Here is a 22,873-nt window from a genome sequence, read left to right as displayed (position 1 = left end):
ATATGTTGCATTGACGTGTGATGCATGAAGGTCACGGGCAATGGATTCCTATGTGACTATTACAGCTCATTATCTCACAGAGGACTGGCAACTGCTGTCTCACGTTCTCCAAACTAGAGCAGTACACGAAAGTCACACCGGGGCGACCATTGCTCACCTTCTGCGAATTGCTGCACGAGAATAGGGGATTGCAGACAAAAACCTGGTGGTTGTCCCCGACAACGCTTCTAATATGGCCGTTGCCGTTCAGTTAGCGGGACACCTCCACGTCAAGTTTTTTGCGGACACAAAATGTTTTTGAACTTTTGTTAGTACCACGGTTGGCAGCAAACAATAGCACATTTTGTTTACTTAAAGAGTACATGTTTTATTTTGTTTGATTTTAACATTTAATTTTAATGTAAGGCTACATGTTTTATTTTAAATTTAACAGTTTTTTTTCCTTTCTAATTCCCTAGGGGCTGAAGTTGCATTGTAAAAATACACTCACCGGCCACTTTATTAGGTACACCTGTCCAACTGCTCGTTAACACTTAATTTCTAAGCAGCCAATCACATGGCGGCAACTCAGTGCATTTAGGCATGTAGACATGGTCAAGAGAATCTCCTGCAGTTCAAACCGAGCATCAGTATGAGGAAGAAAGGTGATTTGAGTGACTTTGAACGTGGCATGATTGTTGGTGCCAGAAGGGCTGGTCTGAGTATTTCAGAAACTGCTAATCTACTGGGATTTTCACGCACAACCATCTCTAGGGTTTACAGAGAATGGTCCGAAAAAGAAAAAACATCCAGTGAGCGGCAGTTCTGTGGGCGGAAATGCCTTGTTGATGCCAGAGGTCAGAGGAGAATGGCCAGACTGGTTCGAGCTGATAGAAGGGCAACAGTGACTCAAATAACCACCCGTTACAACCAAGGTGGGCAGAAGAGCATCTCTGAACGCACAGTACGTCGAACTTTGAGGCAGATGGGCTACAGCAGCAGAAGACCACATCGGGTGCCACTCATTTCAGCTAAGAACAGGAAACTGAGACTACAATTTGCACAAGCTCATCGAAATTGGACAATAGAAGATTGGAAAAAACGTTGCCTGGTCTGATGAGTCTCGATTTCTGCTGCGACAGTCGGATGGTAGGGTCAGAATTTGGCATCTACAACATGAAAGCATGGATCCATCCTGCCTTGTATCAACGGTTCAGGCTGGTGGTGGTGGTGTCATGGTGTGGGGAATATTTCTTGGCACTCTTTGGGCCCCTTGGTACCAATTGAGCATCGTTGCAACGCCACAGCCTACCTGAGTATTGTTGCTGACCATGTCCATCCCTTTATGACCATAATGTACCCAACTTCTGATGGCTACTTTCAGCAGGATAATGCGCCATGTCATAAAGCTGGAATCATCACAGACTGGTTTCTTGAACATGACAATGAGTTCGCTGTACTCAAATGGCCTCCACAGTCACCAGATCTCAATCCAATAGAGCATCTTTGGGATGTGGTGGAACGGGAGATTCGCATCATGGATGTGCAGCCGACAAATCTGCGGCAACTGTGTGATGCCATCATGTCAATATGGACCAAACTCCCTGAGGAATGCTTCCAGCACCTTGTTGAATCTATGCCACGAAGAATTGAGGCAGTTCTGAAGGCAAAAGGGGGTCCAACCCGTTACTAGCATGGGGTACCTAATAAAGTGGCCGGTGAGTGTATACCTGTAGTTGCACAGCAATGCATACCTGTTGGTATTCGAGTCTAGTTCACCTTAATTAAATGCAAACAGTTCAGTTTGCCAGGTGTATGCAACATTTATAGCATATTCATGAAAGTGTTGGTTTGTTAGTCAGCTTGACAGTCACATTTTACAGCAATAAAATTCATGTGAGATGAACAAACAGATGTTGACAACGTTTTCCTTTGGCGACAAAATAATGACTTTGGCTAATAAATTGAAATATATCGCAGCATATCGCAATATGTTTAAAATTGCAATAATATCGTATCGTGGTGCCTCTGGTAATTCCCACCCCTAGGTGCAAATTGAGACCAGTCAAAGCAGTGGAGGAGGCAACAGCAGCAGTGGGACATCTTCACCAAGGAAGAGGAGGCCTTGGACTAACAACTAAGCTTGGAATAATGCCACAACACCAGAACGGAGCAAGATGGTGGTGGAGGAAATATGCCTTCAGGAGGGAGCTGCAATGTGGACCAAGGCGGTCTCCCGCATAGACATATAAAGAGTAGACGCCGCATCGACCGCTACTGCCTATTAATTAATCAGTCTCACTGAATGCCAAACTGATTTTCATTTTTTTTTGCTACAAAGGTCATACATGTAGCTATGATACAGGACACATGATTAGGCGTATTTTAATATTCATAGTGTGCTTAACAGTAATAGAATATTCTGATTCTGATGCTTTGTGATGTTTCAATGTGTTTTTATGTTTGTCGTCCTGATGTGCCGACTTACTCAAGTTGAGCAGATTTCCCAGCTAAACAAGGGGAATGTTCCACACATGGTGGTCCTGCAGCCGTGGCTACAGAACCTGCCATTATTATCCCATCTAAAGCAATTATTGCAGATTATATTAAATAATTATGTATATTATATATAATTATATTTATATTATATAACACCTTGCCACACTAAGAAGAGCAATCAGAATATCAGGAAAGATGGCTAAAAGTAATCTAATTATAAATAACAGTATTGATAATAAATCTGCTAGCTTATATATATTATATATACTTTATAATCATATTGAAATGGCATATTGTGACCAAAATGCATTGAGTTGTACAGTAAACTTTGAAGATGAGTAAACACTCTTTAAGGCAACAATCATCAAACCATATTTATTGTGATCTGGAAATGAGCGACATTAATATCTAATTTAGACTTTTTGGGGCTATTGTTATGCTACAGTAGACATTATGTTGATCATTGTTGACCTGGCATTTCCGTATATTTTGTGCAAATGATTGTGCTATTAGATTTATTATGATTACTGTCATTAATCTCCTCAACTTGATAACAGTAAGTTGACACATCAGGACGACGATCATAACAACACATTGAAACATCACATTGAAATGACACATATCTATGACCGAGTGAAACGACGTATTGCAGCGACACATAGCAACAACAGGGTGACACAACGCATAGTAATGACACAAAGCATCAACAGAGTGACACAACACAGTCATGACCAAGTCAGCATGGACACAGCAAAACGAAAGTCTAATGTAGGGCTGCACGATTATGGTCAAAATGATAATCACGATTATTTTGATTGCGATTATTCTCACGATTATTTGTTGATTTTAACCAAAACAAATTGTATCTTCACATAGGCTATTTATAACTGCGAGAGGGAGTGTGATGGACGATACTAACAGAGAGACGGCTGACTCATGATGAACGGGTCCAGCACTCGAATGGCGGATACACACGTCGTGTGTTTTAAATGTCTGTATCGTCACTACGCTGCTTTTTTACGAACTATGATACTCTCGCAATGGGTCACATTTTTGGCCGAGATCTAGCATCTCCGTCTCACACGCTGTTACTCTACCAACTAAGGCTGAATCTCATTCCTTCCCCTTACCCCTTACCCCTTCCCCTAGCTTTTGCGCGTTCACGCGGGACCTAGTGCTGTCCCAATACCTATTACGACCGAGGGGTAGGGGATAGACCAAGGGCTGTATAGCCCTTGGAACCTAGTGTGGACGCGACCTCACTTGAAAACACACAGGCATCAATGGCTGCCCGTCAACCAGAGAGACACATAAATGTAAGTACTTTCAGCTTAAATAATTGATTAAAAAGTTACCACTGTCTTGTTTTGTGGTCTATGCAGTCCTGTACATGTATACTTGCAACCATGTTCCTAACTGAAACTTTTTAAAAATCGCTAGCTTATAATGCTAGCGTTAGCGATTACTGCTAATTGCTAACGTTGAACAGTCCCACATATTTCTGCCTTGAATGGACTGTATACATCGCATAGATTGTATAGCTATATATATATTAATATTAACGGTCTACGATACATTGCTACGTGCTTCACATATACCGCCCTGTATCACACAGGAGGACACAGCAGCTGGTCCACTTTGGGGCTGAAAACGCAGACGTTTCTTAAATCCTGTGTTCATGTTGTACCCATTCATTATTGCATTGGTACTGTATTATTGTAATCATTTGTAATTAATTCCTGTTCATTGTTCATGCACTTGTATATTGTTGTTGGTTTTGATACGGGACACTGATGATATGTGAGGGGGGGGGGGGGTTACTGGCCAACAGGCTTCAGACTGGTCTGGAATATCAGAAGAGCTGTAGTTAATTTGTTTGTTTGTGGCCTTGTTTGTATTTTTTAGTTTTACACATTTGAAGCCTTTTTATGTGTGTGACCTGTTAGTTATGGTTCTAATAGTTGATAATGGTTCTGTAACATAATTTCATGTAACGTTTTTGCCGGTTATGTTCAATTTATCACCAAGAAAGACAGATTTTTGTCAACAAAATGTTTTTGTGAACATCAATGACATTCTAAAGGTTGATAACTGAAACAGATATACACACACCATGTATACAGGTTGTATATGTATGTATACACCCTGTATACAGGGTGTATATGTATGTATACATGATACATGTGTATACACATTTGTATAGCAAACAGACCTAAGTACTACACGGATAACAACATCTACCTCTGCACTACCAAAGTGAACCTAAATATATAAATATTTAAATACATATGACACTGTTGTCCAAACCCACACAATCAACAGACAGAGACGGCATCTTGGAGGTTTGTGATCAATACTGCATGGGGATGTCACCAAGTGGTGTCCCATTTCAAAGGGGTATGTTTTCACCCTTACCCCTTGGTTTCAAGGGCCAAGGGGTAGGGGTAAGATGGAGAAATGGGATTCAGCCTAAAGTTAGTTGCATTCAATAACTTCTGCTGTGTTCTTCGCCGTGGCGGCCGCGATAGCAGAGTTACCCGCGGAAACACTGGGACAAATACAGGTTTGCCCCTCATACTTAACAATATACAGCTGTGTTAATAAAAAATGAAAACTGTGGTCAGAAGTGTGGACCGAGCCGCTGTGTGGCCGGGGGCGGAGTAAGAGGAGAGAGAGTAGAGGAGAGATCCAACACAGGCACGGCTTTACAGACGAAATGGGTCATGTAACGCAAAATTAAACCATATCCATATAAACAGCATTGCAGCGGATGCGAGGACATTAGCACCGGTGCGTCCTAGAGGAGCTAACAGCTAACAGACGCTACTAGCTAACAGCTAACAGACGCTACTAGCACCGACTTGCACTGGTCACTGCTGTTGTCTGAAAAACAACAGACGGGACAAAATGTTGCATTTACTGGTAAACTGGTAAACCTTGAGACCGATGTATAACCAACTGCTATCTGTTGAGTTTTCCTCCTCTTACTCTGTCCTCTGTGACTGTCTACATCTAGAATAGGGATGAGCCGAATGTTAAGAATTCGTATTAAGCATATCTTAATAATTGCTATGGACGTTGATATTTTAATTTTAATATGACTAACATGTTGTTTCCAGCATAAGTTGTGATCTATGAGAACTCCCAGAAATCTGTTATCTTATACTCTTTCTTTTTCATTATCTAACGTAATCTGCCTAAAATTCTTGAAATTCCGATGTACAATATAATGTTTTTAGTTTTATTCATATTCAGTGACAGCTTGATAAGCTTAAATAGTTTTTTAAAGAGTCAAGTTCTGTTTCCACTGTATCCAAAAAGCTGCACAAGGTTTTTGCCAGAACAAAAGAAATTGGTGTCATCAGAAAACAAAACAAAATTTAATATTTTAGACACATTACAGATGTCATTTATGTACAATGGAAACAATTTTGGACCCAGCACTGATCCTTGTGGGACCTGTTGGGATTAAAAATGTTATATGTGCTTAAACATTGTGTGTGATTTGCATTATACATTCAAGCTAAAAAGTAAAATCATAATTTCAACATAAATGAAGACATGTTGGTCATGCATTAAGTTTGTTGTTATAAGTATGTAGTTTGTTGTTGGTTGTTTGTTGCATTAAGTTGTTTTGCAATACTCTGTTCTATAACATAAGATGTTGTGGTACATTCCATTAGAATCCAGCCTCTCCTAAATGTGTCAGAAGTAGAATTGATTGTTAGAGACCATCCTGAATCAGGTTTCAGTCCCACTTTTACGTCCACTGATCTTTTGCTCTGCAAGTCCTGAACTGAGGGTCATAAACTTTCAGTCACATTCCAACTGAAAGATAACAAATAAGCACACAAACACATCACTGTGACCTGAAGACCCCACCCTTTGTGGATAAGACCAGGGGTACAAGAGCCAAAGAGCCAAACAAATTTGGGGGAGAGCTGGGTTAGTTTGACTCTGTATTTGTCTCTAGGATATCCTATGTAATAAAAAGGATTCACACATCAACATCTGAGATTTTAAATACTACAGTGGCGAGGAAAAACTTTTAGGCAGAAACCTCGGACAGACCCAGGCTCTTGGTAGGCGGTCTCTGACGGGCCGGTTGGGGTTAGAGTGAAGAGTGGCAATAACAGTCACAAATAAATAGTAGTTTGTACTAGTTCTTTGTAGTAGTTCATGGCATAGCAGGGCACTGTGCGGCAGTACAAGTCACTGCAGGACATAGCAGGGCACCGCAGAGCGTAGCAGGGCACAGCAGAGCGTAGCAGGACGAAGCAGGGCACCGCAGAGCGTAGCAGGGCACAGCAGAGCGTAGCAGGACGAAGCAGGGCACCGCAGAGCGTAGCAGGGCACAGCAGAGTGTAGCAGGACGTAACAGGGCACAGCAGAGCGTAGCAGGACGTAGCAGGGCACAGGAGAGCGTAGCAGGGCACCGCAGGGCACCGCAGGGCACAGCAGAGCGTAGCAGCACGTAGCAGAAGGTAGCCTAACAATATTCAATTCTATGCCCTAACTATAAGCTTTATCAAAAAAGAAAATCTTAAGCCTACTCTTTAATGTTGGGACGGTGTCTGCCTCCTGAACACAAACTGGAACCTGGTTCCACAAGAGTGGAGCCTGATAGCTGAACGCTCTGGCTCCCGTTCTACTTTTGGAGACTCTAGGAACCACAAGTAACCCTGCATTCTGGGAGCGTAGTGCTCTTGTAGGGTTGTAAGGTACTATGAGCTGTTTAAGATAAGATGGTGCCTGACCATGAAGAGCTTTGTAGGTGAGAAGAAGGATTTTAAATTCTATTCTGGATTTTACAGGAAGCCAATGCAGAGAAGCTAAAACAGGAGAGATGTGATCTCTTTTCCTGGTTCCTGTCAGAACACGTGCTGCAGCATTCTGGATCAGCTGAAGAGTCTTTATAGACTTTTTCGCGCAGCCTGATAATAAAGAATTGCAGTAATCCAGCCTAGAAGTAACAAATGCATGAACTAGTTGATCAAAAATAACTCCAAGATTCCTCACAGTGGTGCTGGAGGCCAGGGTGATGCCATCCAGAGTAACTATCTCTTTGGATAATGCGTCACGGAGGTGCTTGGGTCCCAGAGCAATAATTAATTTATAATTAATAATTGATTATCATCTGCATAACAATGAAAGTTTATGGAGTGCTTCCTGATAATACTGCCTAAAGGAAGCATATATAAAGTGAACAGGATTGGACCAAGCACAGATCCTTGTGGGACTCCATGACTAACTTTGGCGTGCACAGAGGATTCATCGTTAACAAACTGAGATCGATCTGATAAATAAGACTTTAACCAGCTTAGAGCAGTCCCTTTAATACCAATTAAATGTTCCAATCTCTGTAATAAGATATGATGGTCAATGGTATCAAATGCAGCACTAAGATCTAATAACACAAGAACAGAGATAAGTCCTTTGTCTGATGCAATTAGGAGGACATTAGTAATTTTCACAAGTGCTGTCTCTGTGCTATGATTAACTCTAAATCCTGACTGAAAATCCGCAAATAAGCTGTTGCTATGCAGGAAGTCACATAGCTGTTTGGCGACTGCTTTCTCAAGAATCTTAGAGAGAAATGGAAGATTTGATATAGGTCTATAGTTAACTAAAACATCTGGATCAAGGTTGGGCTTTTTCAGAAGAGGTTTGATTACAGCTACTTTAAAGTGCTGTGGTACATAGCCTGTTAATAAAGACAGATTGGTTATATCTAGTAGAGAAGTGTTAACTAAGGGTAAAACTTCTTTGAGTAGCCTACAGTCCCTGACAAAAGTCTTGTCGCTTGTGTGCAAATTGACCTGAAGTGCCGCTGAAATATATTTCTAATCAAGATTTATTTTCAAGAAATGGCTCATTTTAATCCCAACAGCTTTTGTAATAATGTTTCAGTGCAAAACGAAACTGTCAAAAAGTATTCTAATATTCACAGCTTGGTAAAGCCCATTGAGTCAATTTGTGCAAAGACATAAGTGTTGTCGCCTTGTCATATGAGCTTCACCTGTGACTAATAATGGATCAATTAGGTCTCAGGTGTGTATAAAAACAACCCCAGTACACTAGACCTTCACATCAACTGCAACTAGACCTCTGCAAACATGCCTAAGATTCACCCTGAGACTAAAACATTTGAAGACACTGGAGATGTTTTTGACAAGCCCAGGTCAGGCAGACCCCGCAAGACAACTGCTCGAGAGGACCGTTTGTTGGCTCGAAAATCCAAGGCCAGCCCATTTTCCACTGCAGCAGAGCTCCACCAGACCTGGTCCCCTGAAGTCCCTTTGTCAACCAGAACGGTTTGTCGGATTCTGTCTCAAAATGGCCTCCATGGTCGAATCAGTGCCCAGAAGCCGGCACTAAACAAAAGACAATTGAAAAACCGTGTGGCATTTGCCAAGGCCCACAGCCTGCTAAAAGGATGGACGCTGGAGAAGCGGAAGAAAGTGGATTTTTCAGATGAATCTTCTGTTGTATTACACCACAGTTGCCGCAAATATTGCAGGAGACCTACTGGAGCCCTCATGGATCCAAGATTCACCCAGAAAACAGTGAAGTTTGGTGGCGGAAAAATCATGGTCTGGGGTTACATCCAGTATGGGGGTGTGCGAGAGATCTGCAGGGTGGAAGGCAGCATCAATAGTCTCAAATACCAAGAAATCTTAGCTACCTCTTATATTCTATATATATATACTATAAAAGAGGCCAAATTCTCCAGCAGGATGGTGCTCCATTGCATACTTCCATCTCCACTTCAAAGTTCCTCAAGGCAAAGAAGATCAAGATGCTCCAGGATTGGCCGGCCCAGTCACCAGACATGAACATCATGGAGCATATGTGGGGTGGGATGAAAGAGGAAGCATGGAAGACCAAACCAAAGAATATTGATGAACTCTGGGAGGCATGCAAGACTGCTTTCCTAGCTATTCCTGATGACTTCATCAATACATTGTATGAATCCTTGCCAAACCGCATTCATTTGCTGACATATTTTATTATTTGCAGTAAATTTGTTCAATTTCTGTATAGGCGACAAGACTTTTGTCTTGCCAAAATTTGACCTTTCTTTCTTGTTTAAATTATAAATCTTTTTTCAGTGAAACTAATTTATTTCAGTGCAATGAACATCATTTGGGAGGGTTTTAGCTTTTCATATGAGCTATTTCTGACACCAATTGATTAATTAAAAGTCAGGTTAATAGGTGTTTCTACAAAATAGATAAGCAACAAGACTTTTGTCAGGGACTGTAGTCGGGATGGGGTCTAAGAGGCAGGTTGATGGTTTAGCTGAAGAAATAATTGAATTAGATTGATAAAGATTGAGTGAAGCAAAGCAGTCTAAACATATATCTGGTTTTAGAGCTGTTTCTGAGGTTCATGAGTTTAGAGATAAGTCAGTGTCAGTTAAAGGCAGGTCTTGGTGAATTTTGCTTCTAATAGTTATAATTTTATCATTGAAGAATTTCATAAAGTCGTTACTACTAAGAGCTATGGGAATACCTGGCTCAGTAGAGCTGTGACCTTCCGTTAGCCTTGCTACAGTGCTGTACAGAAACCTGGGGTTGTTCCTATTTTCCTCTATTAATGACGAGTAGTACGCTGCTCTGGCATTACGGAGGGCCTTCCTATACGTTTCAAGACCATCTTGCCAGATTAAACGAGAATTTTCCAATTTGGTGGAACACCAAATCTTCTCAAGTTTCCGCAATATTTGCTTTAATTTGCGAGTTTCAGTGTGACCGAAAATTAGCATAGGAGTCCTCCGTTACTTTGTGACTTGGTAATGTATTAAATGCTAATGAAATCACATCCTTAAATTTAGCTTCAGCACTATCAGATAGACATCTTGTATAGAAGGTTTTGCCTGCTGGCGTGTAGTTCAGCAGTATAAACTCAAAAGTGATCACAGTGGTCAGATAGAAAGGGATTCTGTGGGAACACTATTAAATGTTCAATTTCAACACCATATACCAGAACAAGATCGAGGGTGTGGTTAAAACAGTGAGTCGGTTTATGAACACTTTGAGAGAAGCCAATAGAATCTAATAGAGAGATAAACACAGTACTAAGGCTATCATTCTCATCATCCTTGTGAATATTAAAATCCCCTACAATAAGAACTTTGTCCGTTTTTAGCACTAAGATTTTAAGATATAATTACATTCATACTTAATTTTATATTATATCATGCTGTGTCTCAAATCGCGCACTTCTGTACTAAATACTAACTATTTGAGTACATAGTGCGTTCACATTGTCGAAGTGCGGTCAAATGCAGTGTACTTAAAATACCCGGATGGTGTACTCAAACCGTTAAGTGTAGATTGATGCACACTTTCCACACTCAACGGTCGCCATCTTGGCTACGTAGCGGAAGGGGCGGAGCTAACAACCGTTGAAAAACTTTTGATAGCGGCGGCCGAAGACGCGTTAGCGAGACCGACGGAGCAATACAAAGTTGAACGTGAGTCTTTTTGCTAAACATATAAGCCACTTGTAAATGTATACTTGGTTAATTTTACAGTAGATAATAATTTTTGTACCACGAATTATAACGTTTATTAGTACCGTAATTTGACGTGCTAGCAAGCCAACCTTAGCTAGCTAACAGCGGCAGTTTAACCATATTGGCAAATAAGTTATAAGCTAACGTTACATGTGTTGTAGTATACTGTTGTTTGTGTTAAACTTTCGTCCCATTGTAGACAATTTTAGTGTTAGATGTATGATCTTAACAAGTTGTACACAATCCGATGTGAGCGTTAGCTCAGCAATACAGCGATCAGCTGATTGTCTGCAGGTAACGTTATGAGTGGCGTAACGCTAATGGTAAAACGTATCTGCTGTTACTGCCTCCACCTGATGTAGATCCTGTTTATACTGCCTCCACCTGATGTAGATCCTGTTTATACTGCCTCCACCTGATGTAGATCCTGTTTATACTGCCTCCACCTGATGTAGATCCTGTTTATACTGCCTCCACCTGATGTAGATCCTGTATAACCCGTCTCTTCAGGGACCAACGAGGAATAGAGGTCCATCATTTAGGGGCGACGATGGCCATCAGACCATAGAAGGATCCCCTGGAGAGTCTGCTCCCCCTCAGGTCCCTGTCCCCATCAGACTATCTACGGCCTGGTGGGGGGGGGGGGGGGAGACTGCAGAACTACAAGCACATTTTTAAATAAAATTATATTAAAAGTATTTAACTTTGTTATCTTTTGTATTACACGTTGCATGACTGTAGCAAACATATAATGAATATAAAGGAATGGGTCCATTTAAATGTCTATTCTGTTCCCTCTGCTTTCACTATTGTATTGTCACTGTATGAAGACCATTTAGAACAAAAATACAACTTATATAAAAGATTTAATGATGGTTTGTCTATTAGGTAAGTTGTAAGGGGTAATGCTTCATAACAACAGTCTTATCTATGGGCAACAATGTCCTCATGAAACCGTTGAGCATTAAAATGAACAGTAACGTAATATTTACTTTACTTATTTTTTTAGAGCAGAAACAAGTATATACATAAAAGAGTGGACTGCAAAGAATAGGTATAATTAAGAGTGCAGTAAGAACGAATAATACGATACAGTTGTGTGTACTGTTTTCAGCTAAGGGGGGGGGGGGTGACATGACGGCGGTGTCGCAGTCGTCATTCTGGCGTGACACGGAGCAAATATATCACATTTATTTTTGTTAAAATATCAAAAACAAAGCAGGAATTATTTTTCGCGAAACACAATAGCAGACTGGAATGCTCTCCCTGGTGAAATTCCCAATTGTACAGAAGAAGAAGGGATGAAATGTGATCGTCATTTCCGGTAAGTGCACATGGAAGTGCGCGATTTGAGACAACACTCCTCTGTCAAAATTTACGCACTATGCAAGATAGTACGTAGTGCACGAAGTGTACTTCTGTAAGTGCACTAAGGGAAGTGCGCGATTTGAGACAGCCCATGTGTATTACTTATTTATGTACAGTTTTATAGTTAAGAATTGAGGTGACTGAATGTTTGAAAATTTAATCCTAAAAATAAATAAATACATTTAGTTTTGAAGGTAAATCCCTAAATTAAGCCTGTCAGGAGATCTCCCACCCTGCCTGGAAAACAATCCAACGTCCTTTACATTGTGGCTGCATAACTCCATGGAAACCTTCCATATGTGTATATAGCTAACCATTTGAAGAGTGCCGTTTTGCTAATAAGAAGAGTGACATTTACTTAAGCATATGTCAAATGTCAAAGTATACTAGGCGCAAGTGTAGTGGGTGAAATGGTTGCCGTGATGATGCTTGGCAAAAAAATCCTTCTGATCTGCTACCTGCTTTACCTTCTTCTGTTCCAGTAATTTTTCGTCCGGTTGCCCTGGTTCCTCAGCAACTGTTCCAGTAATTTTTCGTCCAGTTGCCCTGGTTCCTCAGCAACTTTGCCGGTGTGGCACATCTGTTCCAGTAATTTTTCGTCCAGTTGCCCTGGTTCCTCAGCAACTATGCCAGTATTTACATATATACATAGGGCAGTAGCATTAAGGATCTTGCCCAAGGATCCACCTGGATACACCCACCATGACTGGGATTCGAACCATGGATCAACTGTACCGACGTCAGTGGCGTAAACCACTGAGCTATCCAGGGGCTAATATAGATTCGATATATACATACTATATATACATTATATATATTAAGATTTAAAGATATAATTACATTCATACTTAATTTCATACTATATCATGTGTAGTACTTATTTATGTTCAGTTTTATTGTTAAGAATTGAGGTGACTGAATGTTTGAAGATTAATCCTAAAAATAAATACATTTAGTTTTGAAGGTAAATCCCTAAATTAAGCCTGTCAGGAGATTTCCCACCCTGCCTGCCTGGAAATTGCATTGCATATTGCAGATTGAGTAACGCCTCAGCGTGGCTGGTCACCATAGCTACGCGTGATGTTGTAATTTTCAACGCGACTCACAACAGCACGTCAGCTACTTGCCACAGCCAGAAGAAATGTTTTGTTTCAAAAGAAGCTGAAGGAAGCAACAAAAATCACCGTTAAAAAAACAGGAGTTTGGGAATTCCGACGGAGTTCAGACGGTTGTTCGCCGACACAAAAGGGTAAGTTAAGTTTCCTGGTAACGTTAGCTGACATTTGCATGTGTTAGGGGGCCCGGGGCCTGTTGCACGAAACTAGGATAAGGGATTAAGCCGGGATATTCAAGTTATCCTGGATGAATTTAGCTTGGACTCGGTTGCACGAAACCAGATTGAATTAAGCCCAGCCAAGTAACCATGGAGATTTATTCTTTGCGGCTAGCCTGGTCCAGAGCAGGCTAACAGCCAGGCTAAGATTAATCCTGGAGTCTCATGTGTCAAATCAGCTGCCGTCTGATCCGAAATAAACGTGTTTAACAGTTATTGCGTTGTCTTCTGCATGTGTTCTGCTTTATTTTTATGAACATGCATTAGCCTACTTGTCACTATTGTTGTCGCGAGTTTGATTTAAACCCTACAGTTGTTTAGATGGTCAGAAATGGTTGCACTAGCACCCTGATGCGGAGTGGGACTTTTCCCGGTGGGACGGTACTATGTCGAGGCTGCATGGCGTGCGGCCGCTGCCCGGTGGCCGGTGCCCGGTGGCCGGTGGCTATTGCCTGCCAGCAGACTTGCGAGTTGTGTCAGTGTCCACTCTCTCTGTAAAAGTAGAGATGAGCAGCGCAGCGTCCGTGGTCTCCGCTTCAGGTTTCTACAGGACGCGCTCCGGAGATTAAGTGTAACGATATTAATGTAGCGATATTCCAGATGATAATAATGGCAGACTGGTCAGAGACCAATACATTCATGATTTCATTTTCTTGTTGCTTGTCCTTCTCTAATGAAGGGTAGTTTGTGTTACTCCTTAATATGTAGGCATAATGTTTTTTATTATAGCTTACATTAGTTTCATAACCTTCTCAATTAGTCTCACATCACCGGACTAATAACGTGGTCTATATACAGCACGTATGTGGTGGAGTTTACATTCATCACACTGGGAACACCACAATGCTTCTTAATCTTTAAATTTTGGTGCGGTCACTTGTCAGAAGAATAAAAAAACATGAATATTGTTTTACATATATGTTCACAGCGTGTATTGAAGTCATTTACTTTTTTTCTAGTTGTTGTCCCTTTCTGATTGTTCGGTATGAACATTAATTGTACAGCATTAGATATGTCTTATAGAGATTTGTGCATGGTTGTAAAACATGTTCTCACGTTGTAAATAAGGGTTTGAAATTAAGCCTAAAGTCCGTAGGGTCCATTTCCCGAGGAACATTAATTCCCTCTGCTCACTTTTGAGGCAAAGTAGATATTTTTAAACCTCCACACATTCAGTAGGGTCCGCTATGTTGGGCTTTTTTTCTCCGTTTGATAAGAGCCGTATTTCCCTTTTTGCATATTCTTCCCTCCTCGTTATATTCCATTAGAAGAGGCTGCTCATTGGGTGAAACATTTGGCGCATACGTCTTCTCATCTCTGCATCAGTAAATCTGTGATCGATAACGTGGTCTATTTGAGAAAGACGTGAACGTGCACTTATCCTGGCTATCTACACCCGGCTTGACATAGCTCCACCTGTTTATCCTGGCTCGGCAAACGTGCAACCGATTAAGCCGCGATGAGCAGGTCACACTAAGTCAAGCTGCGCTTTTTCACTTATCCTGGATATCTTTATTCTACTTTCGTGCAACAGGCCCCTGTTGGGTTTAGGGGGGGGGGGCTACAATGGAGTTTTATGTCCGCCCTGCCATGCTACATATGTGTACCAAGTTTCGTGAGTCTACATTAAACGTAGTGCAGGGGCTGAATTTACGTAATATTGTAGGTGGCGCTAGCGAGCCATTTTTGTGCGCCCATTCCCGAAACCATTAAAATACGTAAATTTTCACCAGACTTGATGCGACCGCCAAATTTGGTGAGTTTTTGAATATGATAGGTCCTCCAAAAAGGCAATTCATTTGACGGAAAAATAATAATAATAATAATAATAATAATAATAATAATAATAATAACAATAATTCCTTCAGTTCCAATAGGGCCTTCGCCGCTGTCGGCGCTCGGGCCCTAATAAAGACAATTTCTGAGCAAGAGCAACTTGTGAGTTATTTGCACGCAGTGTGGTGTGGTCACCAGTTGATCTGGATGCCTCTTCATTTTAAGAGACGCTGTGTGACCTTTGAGTTGATATAAGACCATGCCCCACACTTACCGATGCGATGCTGTGGCGTGCTGCGTTAAGCCCCTAAATCTCAAATATTTTCTCACTAAGGCAGCTACGAGTTCGAATCCAAGTTGAAGCATTCATTTTTTTCCACTTTTAAAAGCGCTAAATACTTTTCTACGTGACAAGTGTTTACTTAAACAGGCTCTGAAGACGAATAGGTGTATTTAATAAAACGTATTCTAGACATTAACAGGAAGAGCAACGCTGTGTTTGTTTTCCTTAACAGCAAACCACATTCCAAACGCGACGGACAAGTTTCCTCAGATTAGACTCCAAAGAGAAATCAGAGAAGTAATGTACGTCGTTATGTTGAACATTTTAATGACAACTTAATAAAAAGGCATTCACGCGGACAGATAGCAGTTACGTATTCTCTTCCCGTTTTCAACAGCTGTCGTCACTACGACAACAACAGACGCTTTTGGCTGACGGTCGCCAGTTAAGATGGACTCTCGTTGGACCAGGCTAGCCGCAAAGAATAAATCTCCATGGTAACTTGGCTGGATTTAATTCAATCTGGTTTCGTGCAACCGAGTCCAAGCTAAATTCATCCAGGATAACTTGAATATCCCGGCTTAATCCCTTATCCTAGTTTCGTGCAACAGGCCCCAGGTGGATTTGAACGTGCTTACAATTGACAAACATACAAGGCGTGTATTTTGTGGGAATTAAACAAAATAAAGACAATTTCTGAGCAAGAGCAACTTGTGAGTTATTTGCACGCAGTGTGGTGTGGTCACCAGTCTATCTGGCTGCCTCCTCGTCTTAAGAGACGCTGTGTGACATTGGAGTTGATATGAAGTCATGCCCCATTTCTCTTGATGCGATGCTATGGCGCGCTTCGTTAGGTCGCTGAAACTTATATTTTCTCACATAGGCTGCTACGAGTTCGAATTCAAGTTATTACTCATTATTCATTTTTTTTCTACTTTTAAATGCGCTAAATACTTTTCTACGTGACACGTGTTTACTGAAACAGGCTCTGAAGACGAATAGGTGTATTTAATAAAACGTATTCTAGACATTAACAGGAAGAGCAACGCTGTGTTTGTTTTCCTTAACAGCAAACCACGTTCCTAACGCGACGGACACGTTTCCTCAGACTAGACTCCAAAGAGAATTCAGAGAAGTAATGTGCTACACGTTGTTATGTTGAACATAATGACAACCTAACAAAAAGGCATTCACGCGGACAGCTACGTTTTCTCTTCCCGTTTTCAACAGCTGTCGTCACTACGACAACAACAGACGCTTTTGGCTGACGGTCGCCAGTTAACATGGACTCTCGTTAAACCGGATAACCGGTCAGTATTTACTATACGCTATATAAAGTACATGAACTTTAGCAACCATGATTACACACCAAAATATGTCTGCTGTGTACTGTTTGTGTTTCAGAGCATTCACGCTTTGCAAAATCGCCGCCGCAGACCGTCTGGTGGGCGTTCGATGTCCGACCGGAGAGATCTCTGGTTCTGATTAACGGTCTATGGTTCTGACCTGCTGAGCTTCGTATAATCTTTATGAGAGTCATGAAGAGGCTTGTGACTGGGATGCATGTGGGACAGCAGAGCCGGTGGTGACACTGTCACAAGGGGCAGAGGAAGAAGACCGGGTTGTTACTTGAAAAGCTAAATAAAAACTTTCTTTGATATATTGTCTTGTTTTTTTAAAGTAACATTGTGCAATATTGGAAACGACATGAAGCCCCTAATAGCCCTTAATATTGAACAGTTGATAAGTGAGAATAGTGCAGAGAGTAGATAATCTGTCAGTGTCTGGCTAGATTTTTTTTAAATGTCCCGTTTGTTCTGGACACACACTCCGCACTCTTGTTTGCTATAAACGCAGTGATCCGACCAACCAGCAGTCTGGAGGTTTCCACGTCACCTTTTGGTATCCCTCAGCTCGCTTGGAACCTCGACTGAGGTAGTACTAAAAAAAGTACCTGGTAGCAGGTCCCAGGGACTTTTTTTCGTAATGGAAAAACAAAAAAGGCGAGTCGAGGCAAGTAGATACCACGCAGTGGAAAACCGCCATATGTGTGTGTTGTCTGGAACTGCCCCTTGTGGGATTAGTACTTATACTTAAGTACAAATGTGAGGTACTTGTACTTTACTTGAGTCTTTTCTTTTCACGCCACTTTCTACTTCCACTCCACTTTATTTGAGAGAGAAATATTGTACTTTTTACTCCACTACATTAATCTGTAAGGTTTAGTTCCAAGTTACTTTACAAATTAAGATATTTTACACATACTACATGTTTACATAAAACAGTTTTGATTGTTTCTAGTTTCTTAAATGTCAGGATTTTTCTGCATAGAGTACTTTTACTTTCAGACAGAACATTTTCCTGATGATACATTACATACTTTTACTTAACTCACATTTCCTATGCAGGACCTTTACTTGTAACTGAGTATTTTTACAGTGATGTAATAATACTTTTACTTAAGTAAAGTATCTGAGTACTTCTTCAACCCTGGTTATATATTACTTTGACTGTTTAGGATGTTGTTTGCACATCAGTGTAATATTTTAAACAAGACCATTGACATGTTCTTTATTAATAGCAAATCTGTTTTTGTGCTGCAGGACTTTGAGAGATACACCACGGCAATTCTGAAGAGATGTGTAGATGATGGGAGGTAATGTAAAGATACAGTACAGCAGTGTCCTTGCTAAAATAATGATGTGTTTATTTATGGTATATTATTTTTACGTTTTGAGTAAAAAAAATACGTGTCCACATCACAGATTCCATGCTGGCTGTTGGCCTGTCCACCACTTTGGTTGGACTGAAATATTTCAACAATTATTGTATGGATTGCCACAACATTTTGTACAGGCGTTTGCAGAGGATGAGTCCTACAGATGCCGGGGATCACCATACTTCCTATAGTGCCAACATGATGTTAAAGCTTGAAATGACAAACTCTCATTTCACACTTTCAACAGCTATGTCTTACTGTAAATCATAGTTCCAGTCTGCTCCATTACGTCATTATGGTTTTCAAAGAGGAGAAAAAAAAGTCAGGGAAAATCAATGAGAAATGAAACGACACCATGGGCAGACAGTGAGTCATGAACTTTATGAATAGGGTGGACAACCAGCAGCACTGACACGGTTCCACTTGTGTGGTCCAGACAAAAGCCCCAAATTCTGCTGTTATTTGAAACATGATCACAAGGTGTCTGATTTATCATCATTCCCTTATGGTTAGACATTTCCTCAAATATACGACGTAGAGATGAATTCATCTTAAAAAGCCAAACTCTGTATAGATGCAACTATATACATGTAGTTTGAGATGCAGTGAGCTGTACAGCATTCATATTTATGAGAATTTCATTTTATATGGCTTAAATGTATTTTCATTGAAAAAAAGGTCTGACACATTTAGCCACTGTCAGCTAAAAGGCAATGCAGAAGGTGCAAAGACTGCACACTACACTCATTTTACAGAACATTGTTGCTGCCAGAGTAAGAACATTGTTTTTAATATCCAAAGAAAATGTTGTCATTGATCCCAGATGTTTTACTCTCAATATTAAAGTAATTACGGAAACATTCCATCGGGAGGAAAGTCAGAGCAAACAAGAGCTGTCATTTCCCTAATGAAAGAGGCTGTTAATATTTCTCCATAACTTAACGTCTGGCTGACAATATTGAGCTTCATGACACTTTCAATTTCCATTTCAATCAACCTGGTGGGGGGGGGGGAGGGGGGGGGGGAGGCCTGATAACACAAGGCTCTCATTGATGCACACACTCCAGCGTGCTCCACACAATCAGACACACACAGATCGGGTAGAGTTTCAGCGCTTTGGTTTCACAGCCCGGCTTAACACACATGCACACAAATAAGACGGACACACACCTTCCGACACATACACACAGGGCACTTTCACCGTGCGCCAACACGCAGGCAACCTCCCCACTTCTACACGATCATTTTTGGCCCGACTTCAATGAGACGCAGGTGAGAAGTGCACTGGTGAAACTGAAACCTCATGTGCTCTGCATGTTGACACAGTCAGAGAGTAAAAGGAAGGCAGAGTGGCTCTTTGGATTGACTTGACCCCTGCGAGCTAGGAGAGCCAAGCAGAGTTCAAGGGGGAGCAGTTTGACTGACAACCACTGTGTACATCTTTGTAAAAGGCTAGCAGGCAGGCTAGGTAGGGTTAGGATATTTCTTTGAGACACAAAACTTTTTTATTTGGCACTGAGGTTTAATTTATTCCGGGCAGTTTTTGGTCTCCTCTCAGGCTTGGTGTTGAGCGATAGGTCACTAGAAAAACTACTGGTCTAATTTCCTATACAAAGGCTGACATTTTCATTCAGATTCTCAGGCTTGACCCTACTGTCTTCTAGACCAGTGATTCCTAAAGTGGGGGTCGGGACCGTACAGATTTTTTTCACAAGCTCTCAAGTCATATTCTACAAGCGCTCACATCGCATCTACGCGCTCTCACTTTTGCACCAAATTTACCTTCATAAGAGGGACTCACGGCAGCTCCCGTGGTTGAGCACAGTTTTTTTCCCCTCCCATCCTGTAGTCTACTCGCGCCCCCCCGGGAGAGAGTCCGCGCCCCCCCCACCAGTTGAGAACCACTGTTCTAGACAAACCAAGACCACTTGTTAGCCCTTGTGTTTTCTTCCCGTCAATCATGAAACACACCAACATTGCTTTTTCTGACATTATTGTCACTTTTTCAATGTTGTGGGTGCTTTTTTTAATGGTTTTTTTCTAAAGTTATTTGATATTTCTAATGTTGACCTTTTCAGCGCTTATTCCGAAGGCCCATTTTTTGTGATTAAAAAAACTGAAAACGGGTCAAATTTGACCTGAGGACAACATGAGGGTTAATTATACACATTTTTGTTGCTCATGTGCAGAAAAAACTACTACTAGCAGATAAACGTGAATGTAAACAAAAGCATGTTTTAAATGTATTAACTTTGCTAATATTGTATTAGGGACTTGCACACGTATAGCTCTGGGGACTCATTGATTCAGGGGTGAAGTTGTAACGTTGTTGCCTTTTTTATTTGGTTCTGTTAGCGACACTTTGTCAAACAAATGTCACGCGGCCTAAATGATTGTTTGATACTCGCCATCGCTTCCTGGTCTTAGAAATGAAGGAGCAACACTAAACTAATGGGCTTTCTGGTTTTGCTTTAGCGTTTCTAATATTTTATAAGAAGGTGAACAATCTGAGGAGCTGACAAGACAGCGAGTCAAAGAGAGAGCGGGCCCTAATGAGAGAGAAATTATGCCATGTTGTCCCACAGACGACAAGCGATGTCATCCATTAAATCACATATAAGTTTGTTAGTTGTGTGCAAGGTTGAAATCATTTAAATTGGAGGCTAGTAGAAGTTGCACTGTTTTTTCGGTTCAAGGCAACCGAACTCTGGTGCACTTGGAAGGGAACCAAGACCCGCGTTTTCAAGTGGACCGTTTGGTCCGCAGCAGAGTTCGAATGAGCTTTCACACCACCCCAAACAAACCAGACTAGCCAAAGAATTGGGTTCAGTTAAATCGGCCCGAAATGCTCAGGTGTGAAAGCACCCTTATGAACTTGTGTGTTAGGCCTTGTACACACAATAGGTCTTGGTGAGAAACACTCAATTTAAACAGAAACTTTGTTTGTCCACAGACAGATCCACAGGGCGTGTTGAATTAAAATTTATAATTTCACACGTAAGCGTGCGCACGCACACATAGAGGCCGACACAGAGCAGAAAACCCCCTGGACCAGAGGGATGGACGTCTGAGTGATGTCCACGGTGTTATAGCCAGAGTGAGTCACGCTGGGCGCCCTGACCACTAAATCAAAGAGCTGTTTGAACAGCTGCATTCCTTCACACCCCTTCATCCTCTCTCTCTCTCTCTTGCTGTGCAGTGATACTAACTTTGGTTTTCTGGCTCCCCCTCCCTAGTAATGTTCTGGTGTGATGGAGATCAAGCTTGTCCCTTGTGTTGTTCCTCCGTCGACCATGCAATTTTGTACTTCTGGGTCAAAATCTAAAATTAGATCTTGGGGGTCTATTTTGACACTTTTCGCTTTTCCTGATGTTTTTGTCACTTTTCTGCATTGTTATTTTTAACATTTTTGGTTATTTCTTTTCAACATTTTACTCACTTTTTTTCAAGAATTTCCAAATGCTATGAAATTGAATAAAACACCCAAATTCAATGAAAGTAGTGAAGTGAACATTTATTTTACTTGTGAAGAGCGTTATAGGAAACTAACCATCCACGTTATTTCTTTTTAGTGGGTCAAATTTGACCCCCGGACAACAGGAGGGTTAGTGGAAAAAGAGTGCAAAAGCGAGGCGAGTCATCCTTTGACTGTGGACAGGTGTGTACTACAGGTCGTGCGTAAAGATGAAACGGAGAACTCTGTGAGGCTTCACAGCAGCGACTGCAGCTGATTTATGGACCCATGACAGCCCTGAGTGAGTCATTATGGAGCTTCCATTTCTTTTCACACATATACAGCTGGCCACCTCCAGAGTCGCATACTGTTGGGCCATTCATTTTCAATGACAGCCACAGTAATTGCAATTGTATGGACAAACCCGGCACTGAAACCTTTCTTTTGAACGTTTCCAAAGTTTTGTTGGTTCTCTGGATTTGTTTAGACATGAGTCAGCAGACAGTAGGGAGTGATGGTTGCTCACTGAACTGCTAGCAATAAGGTTGATTTAGTGTTGCTTAATATTGAAAATGTAGTGCGTCTTAGCATAGCAAAATTCAACTAAATACAACTTGGTCAACAACTTAAAGGAATACTCAACAGATGATAAATGCATGATGAGGTCCTTAAACTACCACCCTTGATTTAAGATAAGATTAGATAGACTTTATTTATCTCACACTGGGGAATTCCCTGTGCTGTGTGATTTGGTTTACTTCTGTAACCATAGTCTCGGAACAGTGGACTTAGTTAATAACAATAACAATTAAAAAGCATTGATTGGTATTGATATGTTTTATGTAAATCACTTTGAATTGCCTTGTTGCTGAAATGTGCTATATAAATAAGGTTGCCTTGATATTGGTGTTTGGATGGTTTAACAGATTATAAATAAAATG

At 41.1% G+C, this 22,873-nt stretch overlaps 1 long non-coding RNA gene across 1 annotated transcript; it reads left to right on the top strand.

Annotated features, from left to right (window-relative positions):
* Window positions 1-13,510: 13,510 nt before the first annotated feature.
* Window positions 13,511-17,396, top strand: LOC116704555 (uncharacterized). The gene is made up of 3 exons (XR_004335710.1): window positions 13,511-13,616; window positions 16,830-17,069; window positions 17,164-17,396. It is a non-coding gene; the product is annotated as an uncharacterized LOC116704555 (long non-coding RNA).
* The last annotated feature ends 5,477 nt before the right edge of the window (window positions 17,397-22,873 follow it).

The sequence above is a fragment of the Etheostoma spectabile genome, chromosome 16, assembly GCF_008692095.1.
Source record: "Etheostoma spectabile isolate EspeVRDwgs_2016 chromosome 16, UIUC_Espe_1.0, whole genome shotgun sequence".
NCBI classification, from domain to species: domain Eukaryota; kingdom Metazoa; phylum Chordata; class Actinopteri; order Perciformes; family Percidae; genus Etheostoma; species Etheostoma spectabile.
Note: the sequence above shows the minus strand (reverse complement) of the source record. Positions and strands in the feature narration are given on the sequence as shown.